At 43.2% G+C, this 17,372-nt stretch overlaps 1 protein-coding gene across 3 annotated transcripts in view; it reads left to right on the top strand.

Annotated features, from left to right (window-relative positions):
* The first annotated feature begins 10,649 nt into the window (after window positions 1-10,649).
* Window positions 10,650-17,372, top strand: part of LOC132815851 (NEDD8 ultimate buster 1-like) — a 41,426-nt gene continuing 34,703 nt past the window's right edge. For 2 of the 3 annotated variants that reach the window (XM_060825162.1, XM_060825160.1), the window contains exon 1: window positions 14,950-15,037. The gene's annotated coding sequence lies outside the window, so the exon portion shown is untranslated. Of the gene's footprint in view, window positions 10,699-14,949; window positions 15,038-17,372 lie in introns of those variants that run through there. The other variant, XM_060825161.1, reaches the window with a different exon arrangement.

Raw genomic sequence — 17,372 nt, 5'->3', positions numbered from 1 at the left:
ATTCTTCCTATAATGTGGTGACTAAAACTGCATGCAATACTCCAGGTGCGGCCTTAGGTGTCTTTTACAGATGAAACATGACCTCTTGCTTTCGAAACTCAATCCCCCTACCAAATACCAACACACCATATGCCTTCTTAACAACCCTATCAACCTGGGTGACAACTTTCAGGGATTAATGCACCAAGACACCAAGACCTCACTGTACATCTACACTGCCAAGAATTTTACCATTAGCCCAGTACTCTGCCATCTTGTTACTTCTTCCAAAGTGATCTACTTCACACTTTTCCGCATTAAATTCCATTTGCCACTTCTCAGCCTAGCTCTGCATCTTATCAATGTCCCTCTGTAACCCGCAACATCCTTCAGTACTATCCACAACTCTGCCTACCTTGGTGTCATCTGCAAATTTACTAATCCATTCGTCTATGCCCATATCGAGATCATTTATAAAAATGACAAGCAACAGTAGCCCTAAAACAGATCCCTGCGGCACACCAGTGGTAACTGAGCTCCAAAACGAACATTTCCCATCAACCATCACCCTCTGCCTTCTTTCAGTTAGCCAATTTCTGATCCAAACCACTAAATCACCTCCAATCCCAAATAGCCTACCATGTGGAACATTATCAAACGCCTTACTGAAGTCCATATACACCACATCAATCACTTTACCTTGATCCACGTGTTTTGTCACCTTCTCGAAGAACTCAATAAGGTTAGTGTGGCATGATCTACCCTTCATAAAACTGTGTTGACTGTCCCTAATCAAATTATTCCTTTCCACATAATTAAAAATCTCTTATAACCATTTCCAATACCTTACCAACAACATCACTGGCCTCATTAAGGCTCACTGGCCTACAATTACCAGGGTTGTCCGGACTTCCCTCTTCAACAAGGGGACAACATTTGCTATCCTCCAGCTTCCTGGCACTACTCCTGTCAACAAAGATGACATAAAGATTAAAGCCAAAGGCTCTGCAATCTCCTCCCAGGCTTACCAGAGAATACGAGGATAAATCCCATCTGGCCCAGGGGTCTTATCTATTTTCAGATCTTCCAAAATTGTTAAAATCTTCGTCAAGTTCAATCCCATCTAATCTTGTAGCCTCTATCTGTGTATTCTCACTAACATTGCCCTTTTCCAATGTGAATACTGACAAAAAGTATTCATTCAGTGCTTCTCCAATGTCCTCAGATTTCACACACAACTTTCCATTACTATCTTTCATTGGCCCTAATCTTACTCTAGGCATTCTTTTATTCCTGATATACCTACAGAAGGCCTTAGGGTTTTCCTTGATCCTATCCGCCAACAACTTCTCATGTCCTCTCTTGGCTCTTCTTAGCCCTCTCTTTAGATCTGTTTTAGCTAACTTATAACTTTCAATCCCTCTAACTGAGCCTTCACACCTCATCCTTATATAACCTTCTTCTTCCTCTTGACAAGAGCTTCACCTTCTTTAGATTAGATTACTTACAGTGTGGAAACAGGCCCTTCGGCCCAACAAGTCCACACCAACCCGCCGAAGCGCACCCACCCAGACCCATTCCCCTACATTTACCCCTTCACCTAACACTCCGGGCAATTTAGCATGGTCAATTCACCTGAACTGCACATCTTTGGACTGTGGGAGGAAACCGGAGCACCCGGAGGAAACTCACACGACACGGGGAGAACATGCAAACTCCACACAGTCAGTCGCCTGAGGCAGGAATTGAACCCGGGTCTCTGGCGCTGTGAGGCAGCAGTGCTAACCACTGTGTCACCGTGCCTCCCATGGTTTGGAGATGCCGGTGTTGGATAGGGTGTACAATGTTAAAAATCACACAACACCAGGTTACAGTCCAAAAGGTTTATTTGGAAGCACTAGCTTTTGGAGCGCTGCTCCTTCAGAAGGAGCTGCACTCTGAAAGCTAGTGCTTCCAAATAAACCTGTTGGACTGTAACCTGGCGTTGTGTGATCTTTAACTTCGTAAACTATGACTCCCTCTCTCGGCAAGAGTACTGGGGAAATCCATATCAGGATGTTTAGCGAGGTTGACATGACTGGCAGAGGCACCTGATTTTGGGTTAACCCTAAATGAGATGCTGGTATGTAGGATTAATGGTATAACCATGCAAAAGCTGAAGCTCCACTGGTCTTCAAACAGGCACTACAACTGGCTTTGTCATTAGAAAAAGCGGCATGTGAAGCATGAGAATTATAGGGCATCCCAATGGAAGTGGACGACCTCAGCCATTGAACTGAGCTTGAGGAAAACCACTTGAGTGCAGACACTCACAGACCCTCATGCCGGGCATATCCTGAGCAACCAGACCCTTACAAAGTCCACAGCGGAACCCCGTATCAAAGCCGAACCTCAGCCAAGTTGCTAAATCGTTCTTCAGGATCCATGCTGGCAAGCCATTGAAGTTGCTGCCAATATGCAGACTCAAGTTAGCAAAGGAGTCCTACAAGGCCTGACTTGAGTAAGAAAACTCATAGGCCAGTACCCAGGAAACTGCACACCTTGGAAAGTCCTGTTACATGTGGGTTGGAACAATTGTTTTGTGACATCCAAATCAGAACCGAATAAGCAAGTTTTGAGAAGATTTGTAGCTCAGGTTGAAATTCTGGATGTAGGTTTGCTCACTGAACTGGAAGGTTTGTTTTCAGATGCTTCGTCACCATACTAGGTAATATCTTCAGTGAGTCTCCAGATGAAGTACTGGTGGTGTAGTCCGTTTCTATTTAAGTTGAAGTGGTGTCCTTCCTCATCCGTATGTAAGGATACGAGTGAAAGTGGGTCACATCCTCTTGTGGCTCTTTGATGTTCGTGTATCCTGGTGGTTAGTTTTCTGCCTGTTTGCCCAATGTAGTGTTTGTTACAGTTTTTGCAAGGTACTTTATAAATGACTCCGTTTTGTTTGTTTTCTGGTATAGGGTCTTTCAAGTTCATTAGCTACCGTTTTAATGTATTGGTGGGTTTGTGGCTACCATGATGCCAAGGGGTCTGAGTGGTCTGGCAGTCATTTCAGAGATGTCTTTCATGTAGGGGAGCGTGACTAGAATTTCTGGATGTGTTTTGTCTGCTTGTTTGGATTTGTTGCTGAGAAACAGCAGACTGTGTTCATTGGTACCCACTCTTTTTGAATATACTGTACGTGATTTTCCTCTGTTCTGTGTAGATTCTCTGTACTACAGTGTGTGCAGGATCATTGAAATAATGTTCTAATGCAGTTTTGTTTGTGGATGTTGGGATGATTGCTTCTGTAATTCAAGCCAAACAGAGACACACACGAGAATTCCTAGAAGTATGGCATTCTAACCGGAACTCTATCAACAAATACATTGACTTGGATCCCATTCACCACCCCCTTAGAAAAAGAACAGGAAGTGACATCACCACAGGAAATGACATTTCCAACCCAAGGAAACCCAAACGTATAAATAGAAAGCGGGCTACACCACCAGTGCTTCATCCAGAGGCTCACTGAAGATATTACCTAGTATGGTGACGAACCATCTGAAAACGAACCTTCCAGTTCAGTGAGTAAACCAACATCCAAAACCAATTAAAATTAATGTTTGGGTAAATGATCATCCAGTTCCCATGGAGGATGATGCCAGCACAGCTGCCTGTGGTTGAAGACCTTGTCTTTAACAAGATTTGTTCCAGTCTCAAACCTCTATGTTTGCGCAAGATCTCAGCCAACTGAGAACATACACTGGAGAACCATTGCAAATTAAGAATATGAGTTTGGTTCTGGTCTCATATGAGAAGCTATTGGTTCAGTTACCACTGATGGTAGTAAGAGGCTTGAGACCGAGTCTATTGGGAGGGAATTGGTTGAGAAAGATTCATCTAGATTGCCTCAACATTATCCAATTAGAAAATGGCTGCGTCTGTGAAGTCCTAGTGAAATACCCAGGTGATTTTCAGGAAGGGTTGGGGACTATCAAAGCTGCCAAAGCCACTTTACATGTTTTCCCCTGCCCAATACCATTTGCGTTGCGGACACAAGTAAAGGTGGACATCAGGAGGCTGGAGAGCAAGGGAATCATCAAACCAGTGCAATTTGCAGAATGAGCAGCACCGGTCATATCAATTATAAAGCCTGACGACTCATGTCACCTTTGTGGAGATTTAATGCAAACAGTAAATCACTTCTGGCAATTGGATAAATACCCCAATCTCTCGCAGAGAGGACTCGTAAGCAAAGTTGGCTGGGGCGCTATCCTTTCCAAAGCTGGACATGAGCCATGCCTACCTACAATTACAACTGGATGAGGGGTCCCAGAAGTACACCACAATTAACACCAATCTACAAGACTGTCAATTGAGGTTATCATCAGCTTGTGTCCTTTTCCAGCTGACCATGGAGAACATTTTACAAGGGCTACCCCGGATTGCCATTTATTTGGATGATATGCTAATGACCGGGAAGACCAATAAAGAGCGCTTGGCAAACTTAAACATTGTGCTTAAATGTTTCTCTCAGGCAGGTGCATGCCTTAGAAAGGAAAAATGTGTGGTCCAGGCACCCCAAATGACATACTTAAGTTACAGAGTTGACAAAACTGACTTACACCAGTTGGAAGATCAAGTGAGGGCAATCAAAGGAGCCTCAGCATCCACATCTGTACCAGAGCTTAGGTCTTTCCTTGGGTTAGTAAATTATTATCAAAAATTAATATGTAACCTGGCCTCCATCTTCCCACCTTTTCACCTGCTATTGAAAAAGGGTCAGCCTTGGAAATAGTTACCTAGCCAAGATGTAGTCTTCAGGGATGTGAAAAAGTAGTTGTTGTCATCTAAGGTAATAGCCCATTAAGCAAGAGGTAGTAGTGACATGAGATGCCTCCTGTATGGTATCCGGGTAGTATTGGCTCACCGGTGGCCCATTAGAGAGGAACATACAATAGCACATGCTCTCCGGACTCTGGGTGATGCTGAATGCAAGTTTTCCAGACAGAGAAGGAAGGGTTGGCAGTCATTTTTGATGTGAAGAAGTTCCACCAGTACCTGTACGGATGGGAAATTGTCATAATAACAGATGACAAACCCATGCTAGGACTACTGAAGGAAGACAAGTTCGTGCCCCCACCCCGATAGTTTCTGGCAGATTTTAACAGTGGGCACTTATTCTCAGCGCATACAAGATAGAACACCGTCCAAGAAGCCAAGTCACTAATGCGGATGTCCTCAGCCACCTCCCACTGGTAGATATTCCACTGGTGGTGCCTTCCCTGGAACAGTCTATTCTGGTTTTACACTTTCTGGATACCCTTCCAGTCACTGCTGACAATATCTGTGGACACAAAAAAGTCTGTCCAAGCAAAACTAAAACAGGTGGTGGTATTTGGGGAGATAGAAGGGCCATCACAACTAGGACTGAAACCTTTCTGGATTCGGTGGAACCAGATCACTGTAGAGGATGGTATATTACTTTGGGAAGCAAGAGTGTTTGTCCTGTGTAAAGGTCGCCGCCAGATACTGGCTGGATTCCACCAGGATTTCCAAGATGAAGATGCTAGCAAGAAGCTATGTCTGGTGGCTAGGGTTTGATGCTGATGTAGCTGTGTTGGTGGGGCAGTCTCTGGACTTCCAAAAAGGACAGAAATTGCCAGCAGTAGCCCCACATTCATGGGAATGGCTGGGTAACCCTGCACTTGGTCACATTTCGACTGCGCCGGTCCTTTCGTGGGCTCAATGTTCCTTGTCATTATAGATATCATTCAAAATAGCTGAATGTGCATCAAGTCTGTTCGGCAAATCAGGGATGACAATTGAGTATCATTCGCAATACAGGGACTCCTAGGAGTATTGGTCATGGACAATGGGAAGTCAAATTGCCACATTTTTCCTCAAAGCAAGAGAGACAATTTAAAGCAGGGGACAAAATTAGTTACCGGAACCATAGAAATGGCCCTATATGGGTATGAGGAGTAGTGAATGTGAGGTCAGATCCCGTGACTTACAAAGTTCAGGTAGGTGAGTCAGTCCTGTACACACATGTGGATCACCTCAAAGCTGTTACCTGACAAATGGAACACGAGGAAAACATACCTGGCCCCTCAGAACCACCAGAAGGCCTGTCAGAAACTGTAGGTTCTCTCCCTCCATCTCAGGTAGAGGAAACTTCAGAGTCTGAGATGGATGCAGCCTTTGTAATTGCCTTTATTTAGGTTTAGCACAGTTGTTTCTGACCAAGTTCCTCCCTCTCAAATTGAATACTAAATTCTACCATATTATAGTTTCTGTTTCTAAGGGGATCTTTTTCTTTGACATAATGTATTAAAGCTGCCTTATTACACATCACCAGATCCAAAATAGCCTGAACCCTCGTTGGATCCACAACATATTGATCAAGAAAACTGTCCCAAAAACACTATGAATTCTTCCTCATGGCCTCCTTGCCAATTCAATTATCTCAATGTACAATCTACATTAAAGCACCTATGATTAATGTACTGACTTTGGTAGAAGCCCTCATTAGCTCCTTATTTATTCTCTGTCCAACTGCTTAGCTACTGTTAGAGGACCTATAGTCTACTCATACCAGTGTATTCTTTCCCTTTTTATTTCCTAACTTCACACACATAATTCCAAAACCTCTGATTCAAGATAATTTCTTATTATCCAACATATTCGCTCCTGGAAAAGTCATCATAGTTCCAGGGGACCATAGAGCTGCTCTCTCATTAAAGACAGATAAGTGATGGTGGTTTAATCTAATGGGTCACCATGTCTCAGGTGAGAGGACAGATTGAGAAGGAGGGACCTTCATGATAACCTCAGCTGGTATGAGAAATTGAACCCACGCTGTTAGCGTTACTCTGATATGCAAACCAGCCTTCCAGCCAACTGACATTTAATTTATTGTTGTCACATGTACCAACGTATAGTGAAAAGGTTCGTTTTGAGAGCAATACAGGTAGATCATAGCAATTGAGGACATAGATCATACGGTACTTATGCAGAGCGAGGCATAAAAGATAACATTTGGATAGTCATGGTCTGATTAGGGGTAGTCAGCATGGATTTGTGTGCAGGAAGTCATGCCTGACAAATCTTTTAGAGTTTTACAAAAAGGTAACGTAGGACAGTGGATGTTGTCCATATGGACTTTAGTAAGGCCTTTGACAAGGTCCCAAATGGCAGGCTAATCATGAAGTTTAGGTCGCACGGGATCCGGCGAGAGCTAGCTAACTGGCTTCAATAGTAGGAAGCAGATGGTCATGTTGAAGGTTGTTTCTCGAACTGGAGGCCCGTGACTAGTGGTGTGCCACACAGGTCAGTGTTGAGAGCTTTGTTATTTGTAATTTACATAAATGATCTGGATACGAATGTACAAGGCATGATCAGAAAGTTTGCAGATGATACAAAATTAGGAGGTATCGTTGATAGCGAGGAAGATTATCAAAAATTACAGATGGCTCTTGATCAGTTGAGGAAGTGGGCTGAGGATTGGCAAATGCAATTCAATACAGCTAAGTGTAAGATGTTGCACTTTGGAATGTCAAACCAAGGTAAGACAGTAAATGTTAAGGTCCTTAGGAGTAGAACAGAGGGATCTAGGAGAACAGGTACATAATTTGTTGAAAGCGGCATCACAGGTAGATAGGGTGGTGAAGATGACAATTAGCATCATCAGTCGAGGTATGAGATTAGGAGTAGGTCGTTATGTTACAGTTATATAAGTTGTTAGTGAGGCCGACTTGGAGTATTGTTTACAGTTTTGGTCACCCTGTTATAGGAAAGACATAGTTAAACTGGAAAGAGTGCAAAGATGATTTATGAGAATGTCGTCAGGACTAGTTGGCCTAAGCTATATGGAGAGGTTGGTCAGGATAGGACTTTATTCCTTGGAACGTAGGAGAGTGAGGGGTGACCTTATTGAAGTGTATAAAATCATGACAGTATAGATATGATGAATGCATGTAGTCTTTTTCCCAGGGATGGGGAATTGAAAACTACAGCCTATAGTTTTAAGGTGAGAGGGGAAAGATTTAGGAATAACCGGAGGGGCAACTTTTTCACATAGAGACTGGTGCATATATGGAATGGGCTGCCAAAGGAAGTGGTTGAGGCAGGTCCAATAGCAACATTTAAAACATTTGAATAGGTACATGGATGGGAAGGGTTTAGAGGGATATGAACCAAATGGGACTAGCAGAGTGGGCATCTTGGTCAGCATGGACCAGTTTGGGCTGAAGGGCCTATTTCCACGCTGTATTACTCGATGACACTATGACTGTATGATTGCACAGGAGGTGCACAAAAGCAAGATTTGAAATTAGAGATGTCCGCTCTGCACAGAAGAAGCTGTTCTTGAACCAGTTGGTGCATGTGTTCAAGCTTCTGCATCTTATGCCTGACGGAAGAGGTTAGAAGAGAATATTATCAAGGTGGAAGGGGTATTTGATGACGTTAGCAGTCTTTCTGCGGCAACGTAAAGTGTAGATGGAGTTCATCAATGGGAACTTGTCTTCCGTGATGGTCTGGGCTTTGTACACAACGTCCTGTAGTTTCTGACGGTCCTGGGCGGAGCAGTTGCCGTACCAAGCCATTATGCACCCAGATAGAATGCTTTCTATGGTGCATCTGTAAACATTTATAACATCTCTATTCCTGAGATGCTGCCTGGCCTGCTGTGCTTTGACCAGCAACACATTTGCAGCATCTGTAAACATTGGTGAGCATCGTTATGGACATGCCAAATTTCTTAAGCTTCCTGAGGAACAATAGGTGTTGTTGTACCTTCTTGACCACTGCATCTACACGGGAGATCCAGGACAGATTGTTGATTGTCGTCACTCCTAGGAGCTTGATGCTCTCGACCCTCTCCACCTCAGCTCCATTGTTGTAGAGAGGGACGTGTCCTCCTCCTTTCTTCCTGAAGTCAAAGATCAGCTCTTTGGTTTTGCTGACATTGCAATCATTCTATCTCCTTCCTTTATTCTGACTCATCATGGTTTGTACCATCAACAAACTTATAGATGACATTCATATAAAATTTGGCTACACAATTGTGTATACGTAAATACAGTAGGGAACTGAGTACACATCGTTACGGGGCACCAGTGTTGATGATTACTATTATTTCCACTTTTAACCCTACCCTCCATTGTATAAGACCTTGGCTGATCTTTTTGTGTTCTGAATTCCACACTCCTACCAATAACCTTTGATTTCCTCATCTGAAAATAAACTATCAACCTCTCGCCTTAAAAATATTAAATGAAGAAAACTACGGACTGCAAATAGTTACAGAATTACAGAATTCTTAGGGTGCACAAAGAGACCATTTGGCCAATCTTGTGCGCAGTGGCTCTTATAGAATTATAGAACCTCCATTCGGCCCATTGAGTCCACACCAAAGAGCATCCCATCCGGATTAACCTGTCTGACCAAGCATTACCCTGCATTTCCCATAGCTAATCCACCAAGCTTGCATATCCCTGGACTGTGGGAGGAAACAAGGGCAACCAGAGGAAACCTGTGCAGACATGGGAAGAATGTTTGGAGTTTGCACAGTCATCTAAGGCTGTAACTAAACCCAGGTCCCTACAGCAGTACTTAATGCCAATCTTCTGTATTTATCCCATACCCTTGCACATTATTTTTAGCCAAATAATTGTCCAATCTCTAGTGCCTCAATTTTACTTGCCTCTACTATTAAAAGAATAATAACAATTCTGATTAGTATTGCAGTTTAGATGGGCAGACAAGTAGCTAATAGAATTCAATCTACACAAATGTGAATTAGTGTACAGGATGTTTGGGAATAAAGGGTAGGATTCTGAAAAGTGTACGCTAACAAATAAATAAATGGTAACGAAAGGAAACCGAATTCTTTACGATTGATACCTAAGATATGTTTGATTTAGCCCAATGTTAATAAACAATAGGGTGGATTTCAACATTTACAAACCTAAATGGAATGGATTTAAATCAGCACTCATAAACCAGGCCTGAGCGTGCCTGTAAAAAGGCTTAGGAAAGAAGGACTTTTTAGGCGCAAATGTAGTGCTCCAGGAAGCCCAAGTTCAAGACCCACTTGTTTCCAGGGGTGTATCATAATATCTCTGAACACGTTAATCCGGAAAATTAATAAACCAGGTCAGAATACATTTAAATGAGTTATAATAATCAAGGATAGATCAGATATTATTCATACAAGGGAAAAAAAAATGTTTAAAAATCTGGACATATATTTTGAAGGGATCTATTTGATATTTTATCTCCGAACAGTTGAACACTTGATTTGAAGTGTTACCGATTTAAATTGAATACAGGAAGGGTGGACCTGCTTTTACAATTCGCAAGTTAATGTTTCCTTGTCCTTCTCGCCAGTTAACTGACCTCCAAATTTGAAAAGACTTCTACACTCGGGCAGACCCCTAGAGGGCGCAGCTCGAACATCCGAGAGAGGGGCGGGGCCTGAGGTAAGGGGCGGGGCCTGACGTGGTACGTATTGAACAGGCTGGCAAAGGAACGAGGATGGGCGGGGCCTGAATACCAGGGAAGGGCGCAGCCGGACTCAGGAGAGGATGACGGGTGGAAGGAAGCGAGAAGAATCGGGTGGTGACGCAGGGAGCGGGTATAAGGGGCGGGGTTATAAGTGGGGCGTGGCCAAAATTGTCCAAGGGATGTAGCTGCGTTCGGGACCTGCTTAAATGGGCGTTGCAAGTACAAGGAAGGGTAAGTGAGCAAATTGTGGTCGAGCAAAAATGGAAATTGCTGGGAGAATCTCTGTAGCTCTGGTAGAATCTGTGTATATGTGTGAAGTTCAGCGCAAGCTGGAAGAACAGCATCTTTTTTCCACTCGGGAAGCTGGAGATTTATTGGGTTCAATAATTTGAGGGCCTCAGCACTTGCTCCATTGTCTTCCCCCCTCACCCCAGACACACCAGGTTTTTTCATCAGAAACAAAAACAGAAATTGCTGGGAAAAATCTCAGCACGCCTAGCAGCATCTGTGGAGAGAAAGCAGAGCTAACCTTTCGGGTGTGGAGACCTTTTTTTCAGAACTGATTGTAGAAAGGGACTCATTGGTATATGCTGAAGATGAGGTGTTGAGGAGGGGAATTGAATGTTGGAAATGGAGCTGACAGCTAGAACAGCAGTTGGGTAGACAACAGAATGGGTAAACGTCACCCTGGAGAATAAAGAGCTGTGAATGTGGGCCATTAATAGTGAAATGTGTTCATTGGGTACCCGTCCTTTTATAATACACTGCATACATCTAACCCAAACTTTGGATCCTCTAAATGGATAACACTTTTGTCATCACTAAATGAAACAAATTAGAGGAAAGCTTCAAGACCACCAATAATACCCTTACTGGCATAAAGTTCGCTAAAGAGGTGGAAAATAACAACAAACTGCCATTCCATGATGTTGCAGTAGAGCTAATAGCCAATGGGGAACTTCAAACCAGTGTATACAGGAAAACAACAAATACTGAACTACAGAAACAACCATCCCTACACCCACAAACAAATCTGCATTAAAATATTATTTCAATGAGCCACCACACACTGCAGCACAGAGAAGAAGAGAAGAATCACCTATGCAATGAACACAGTGCGCTGATTTCTCAGCCATAAACCCAAACAAGCAGATAAAACACATCTAGTCACGCTCCCCTACATCAAAGACATCTCGGAAATGACTGCCAGACTACTCAGACCCTCTTGGCATCGTGGTAGCCCACAAACCCACCAACACACCAAAGCAACCGCTAATGAACTTGTAAGACCCTATACAGAAAACTCTCACTAGTATCCTTACATACAGATGAGGAAGGATACCATTTCGACTGGGACAACACATCCATCCTAGGACAAACCAAAAAGAGACGCACAAGAATTCCTAGAAGCATGGTATTCCAACCAGAACTCTATCAACAGACACGTTGACTTGGATCCCATTTACCACAGGAACAGGAAATGGCATCACCAACCCAAGGAAACCTAAACATATAAGTAGAAAATGGACCATACCACCAGTGCTTCATCCGGAGGCTCACTAATGATGTTACCTAGATGATGATGAAACATCTGAAATGGAATCTTTCAGCTCAGTGAGCAAACCTACATCCAGGGATTGGATTAGTTTAGAGTATGTGGTCAGAATGAACAAGTTGGACCCAAGGGTCTGTTTTTATACTGTACACCTTTGACTCTAGGGAACAGTTCAGAAGAAAAATCACTGAACTGGAAACATTAACTCTGATCCTCAATGAGTTTTTCCACCAATTTTTATTTTTGGTTCTGATTTCCAGCATCTGCGGTTCTTTTTTTTAGCACTGAGGCTATTATCCTGACATTCTTTATTTATGTGCACAAAGTACATCAGCTGTGGTATCCAGTTTGGAGTCAGTCCTCTGGATGAGGAGATTGTAAATTCCCTATTTATATATTGAAAACCTCACACTACCGTCTAATAACAGAAGTGCTTATTTCTCCCCTGTACCCATGTAGTGCGTGTGGTGCAAGACATTGAAACACAAGTGCAAAAAACGTTATTCATATTCCACCACCAAGAAGAAAACAACACCTGAGTGGTATGGAAAATAAAGAACATGAAAGCATGGGAAGGGTTAAAGCATGAAGACCACTGGCAGTCTGTGGTCTGTGGAAGGTAGAATGGGATAAGACTAGGCAGAGTAAGGTTAAGGCTGAAAAGTCAATATAGTGGGATGAGATAACACAAGTAATAAAGTGAGTTTCTCTGTTAAGTGTTATTATAACAGGATTGGGACAATAAATATTTGGAACATGACATTAAAATATCTAATTAATAATTAGCAGAGTCAGTTTGAGACAGGAGACTATTGTAATAGATGGAATAGCTAAATATCTCATGACAGGTTAGTCTAGAATTGAAGATCACTGTAGCAGAGTTAGCAATAAATATCTAACTGTGACAGAATAACATTAAGTAGAATATACAACTAAAGAGATAATGGGAACTAATATCACTGATTTATTGTGTAGCTAGAGTGAGGTATTTTGATTAAAATAGTTGGACATGCTGATAAGTTAACAGAAACATGATAAAAAATATAAAAATACATGGACCCTGAAATTCGTGGGTATTCGAGAATCTGCTTTCTCAGTGTCACAGTTTTTTGTTTGCAAATAAAAGACCTACTTCTTGAGGAACTCTCTGCCTCTCCTGGTGATTGTCTTTATTTTTTCCACAACAGCGGCTAGTGACAAGCATTGTTTAGAAGCAGTGCCTACGTGATCAAAGAAGTGAAGGTGAGGGTAGGGATTAAATCAAAATACAATCGGAGGGGGAAATAAAATAATCCACGCCTCGCGATACCCATCTGTCACATTTGCAGTTGTTTCGAATTTTGGTGGGGGGGGTGGGCCTGCAGAAGAGGGTGTGGTTATTGTGATTAATGGGCGGGGCAAACAGTCACAAAGGCAGACTTTGGCAACAATTTGTTAGGAATTCAGGATTTGGTAAGGAGGCATGGTTAGTGCAGGGGAACATTGTTCAGTGTGGGTGAGCAATCTTGGTTAAGGGGCCTGGTCAGCATGGGCCAGGCTTTGTTGAGTGGGCATGTCCATTATAGAGATTAGAGTGGTGCTAGAAAAGCACAGCAGGTCAGGCAGGCTTCTGAGGAGCAGGAAAATCGACATTTCCAGCGATTGTCCTGCTCCTCGGATACTACCTGACCTGTTGTGCTTTTCCAGCATCACTCTGATCTTGACTCTGATCTCCAGCATCTGCAGTCCTCACTTTAACCGTGGTCATTGTGGAAGTGGGTTTTGTTGTGTTGGCGTGGTCAGTGTAAGGAGATGGGCGGGCTTTAACTGAGTAGTCGTGATCAGATGGAGAGGGCATTGTTGAGGGAGCGTGGTCAGTGTAAGGCGGTGCTGAAAAATGTGTTGCTGGAAAAGCGCAGCAGGTCAGGCCGCATCCAAGGAGCAGGAGAATCGACGCTTCGGGCATGAGCCCTTCTTCAGGAATGAGGGGGTGGACGGGCTTTTAACGAGTGGGCGTGGTCAGGTGGGGAGAGCATTGTTGAGGGGGCACGATCAGTGTAAGAAGGTGGGCGTGTCTTTGAGTGGGCTGGTCAGTTGGGGGAAGCATTGCTGAGGGGGCGTGGTCTGTGTAAGGAGGTGGGCGGGCTTTTATTGAGTAGGTGTAGTGGGGTGGGCATTGTTGAGGGGCGTGGTCTGTGTAAGGAGGTGGGCGGGCTTTTATTGAGTAGGTGTAGTGGGGTGGGCATTGTTGAGGGGCGTGGTCTGTGTAAGGAGGTGGGCGGGCTTTTATTGAGTAGGTGTGGTGGGCATTAGTGAGGGGCGTGGTCTGTCAGGAGGTGGGCGGGCTTTTATTGAGTAGGTGTGGTGGGGTGGGCATTGTTGAGGGGGCGTGGTCTGCGTGAGGGACACGATCCGTTGTCTCTGACGTCATATTCTCGGTCTATGTATGGATTTATTAAATATTAGAAAGTAAATGAGTGCATGCTACTAACGGGCTGCAGTGTACAAATATAATAAAAGTCCAATAAAATAAAGACGGAAATACTGAATCTGCCTGGCGACGGTTACGTTGAATATCATTCAGTTCTGATGAAGAGCCACCGGACTCGAAACGTTAACTTTGCATTCGCCCCAGAGATGCTGTCAGACCTGCTGATTCTCGCCAGCAATTTTTGATTTCATATTGAATATAATTGCTTGACCGTGATTCTTTATCGAAACCAGCCCATACAAGATCACGGAAGGGGCGTGCCGTCACTGAAATGGGCGGGGCCGGTGGTACGGGTGGGCTGGAGTCGAAGTTCACGGGGCGGGGCCAGAGGAAGGGGCGGCACGGAAAGTCACGGTTTCGGGCGAAGTGGGGGTTCGATGGGCGGAGCGAATATAACCCCGCCCCTGGCCGTGACGTCAGATCACGCCTGAACCGGTCGATGAGCGTAAAATCGTCAGTCTACCACGTCTTTGTCACGTGATCAATATAACAACAAAAAGTGAAAGGTGATTGCTGAGATATCTGGAACAGAGAGAGGGGAGAAGGTAAGGAAGGGTGTCCGGTGCATTGTCTCCCATAACCCTTTCCCGGTAGAGCCGGCAGTTTGGGCCTACCCACCCCTTACAACGGGGGGATAACTAAAGCCTGGACCCCTTGCCCCCTGTAACGGCTTATATCGACAGCAGCCCCGGGTAACGGGGATCTGCGCCGACTGACGCTTTCGGTTTTTGGCAACGGCTTCACCCTCTGGCCTGGGAGGCATCATTTGCTCCTCTCCAAGTGACAAATCATCCGACTTACTATCTTTAACCTTTTGCCATCAAATCATCTGTTCTTCTTTCCTCTCGCCTGAAGCACTGGCACACATTCCGGGCTGCACAGTTTAATCTTCAAGCAAATCTTCCACAAAACCCCGTAAACACTCGGGAGGACCAGCTAGACAAACCGAAACCACTGCTTCCTGCACTGCAAGTGTTCTTAATCTCACCTGTCTTTTCACGGCATCCAATTCAGTCTATGGGGGTGAAAGGGGAATGTGCTGAATGATTAGTATTCCGAAGTCTGATATGCACTGCATATAACTTGATTTAGTGGTTCGATATCTTAGCTCTATATTTAATAATCCCGTTTTTGGACATGAGTCTCACAGCAGCAGGTACCCAGGTTTGATTCCTGCCTCGGGTGACTGTGTGTGGAGTTTGCACATTCCTTCTATATCTGCGTGGGTTCCTCTCTTTAGTTTAAAGAGCATCTCAGCAGATAGCAAGAAAATTGATTTGTTGGCCAGTCTCTACTTGACTTCAGTTCTTGGGAGTGAGGACAGTACAGATTTCCTTACTGACCTAGTCGTCCTTACTGAAAAGGGTAAATCCTGTTGTGTGGATGGGGTCAGGCTCCCTTGGGATACCTCTGCAAGGTTGTCTGTTTTGAAACAAACTCCAGCTTCATCTAGCCTTTGAACAGTTAATTGAATCTAAAAACAAAGACTACAAATCTTAAGCACACAACACTGAGCTTACTCCCTAATTTCAAAATGTGTAATTTTTTCCTGTAAAACTAAAATGAAACTATTATTAACCATTGTACACTGTACTGTGACATATGCCTAACAAGTTGCACTGTTAGAATTTTTAAGATTTCCTTTTTTGTATTCTACCTATTAAACAATCGAGACAGCTTCCTCTTGTTTCTGATTCAACAAATATCACATCACTGATTAATATTCAAGATTAGAACAGTTTTGTGAGTGTATTCTGGAACTCTGGGTGAAGTGAATTATTTTATTGCATGGACTTTGTTCAACATCCTGTGCTATGATCTCATGCTTTTTCGTTGGAAATCCCCAACTTTAGATATCGAAAGTACAACACAAAAGGCTGGTCTTGTACATTGCCTTATTGGGTAGTTTTTGTTTTCATGACATGTATGCAATTATAGTTTTAACTGTAAAAGTTGATCTAAAGGAAAAAAAATGAGTTGTTTCACAGTAGAAAACTGAGAATTGCTTTAAAAAGTCACATCTTGTTTAAGCTTTTTGTGTTGTACTCATCAAGACATTTCAAGCATACAAAGCCAAGGGGAAAACCAACCTGCAGTATAAATTTTGGTTTTCCTGCTGAATTAGTATTCTTAAAATGTCCTGATGTGTGCAAGAATCAAAGCCTTAGTAAAATGTCTTTTTCAGCAACTGTCAAGTCCTGAGTACTTTTCATTTTTTGTTAAAAATTGGAAAATAACAGCCAGGACTACTATAAATGATAGAGATGAGGCTGAATGTTATCTCAAACTCAAGAGTGGAGAGTGTGGAAAGATCAGTGCACGAAAAAAATATTAAAAGGGAAAGACAGAATTCAGCATAAAGTTGATGAGCTGATGGTAGAAATAGACACATGGGTATTACCTAGTGGGGATTACTGAAATGTGGTTCCAGGAAGATCAGAACTGGGAGTTAGCTGTCTAAGGTATTCAGTATTCTGAAAGAAGGAGCAGAAATTGAAATTGTTTTACTGGTTAAGGATTATAGGGTATATTAAGAAAAGATATTGGCGCTAGGCACCAAAATGTTGAAACCCTTTAAACCAGGAAATAACGGCTTGTGAGAAGGGCACAATGGTAATTTTGGGTGATTTGATCATCCATATTGGTTTGATTAATCAACTTGGCAAGGGTAGCCTCTGAGAAAGGTTCATAGAGTGTATGAGGAATTGTTTCTCAGAGCAACATATCATGGAGTCAACCAGAGAACTGGTTACTTTAGATTTTGGTATTAGACTGAGGAAGGATTGGTAAATAGCATTGATTTTAAGGATTCTCTTATAAAGAGTGATTGCAATATGCTAAGGTTACAAATTCTGATTGAAAGAGTGAAGACAGAGTTGC

The sequence above is a fragment of the Hemiscyllium ocellatum genome, chromosome 5 (genome assembly GCF_020745735.1).
Source record: "Hemiscyllium ocellatum isolate sHemOce1 chromosome 5, sHemOce1.pat.X.cur, whole genome shotgun sequence".
NCBI classification, from domain to species: Eukaryota; Metazoa; Chordata; class Chondrichthyes; order Orectolobiformes; family Hemiscylliidae; genus Hemiscyllium; species Hemiscyllium ocellatum.
The sequence above is the reverse complement of the archived record's forward strand: the minus strand, read 5'-3'. Positions and strand labels throughout refer to the sequence as shown.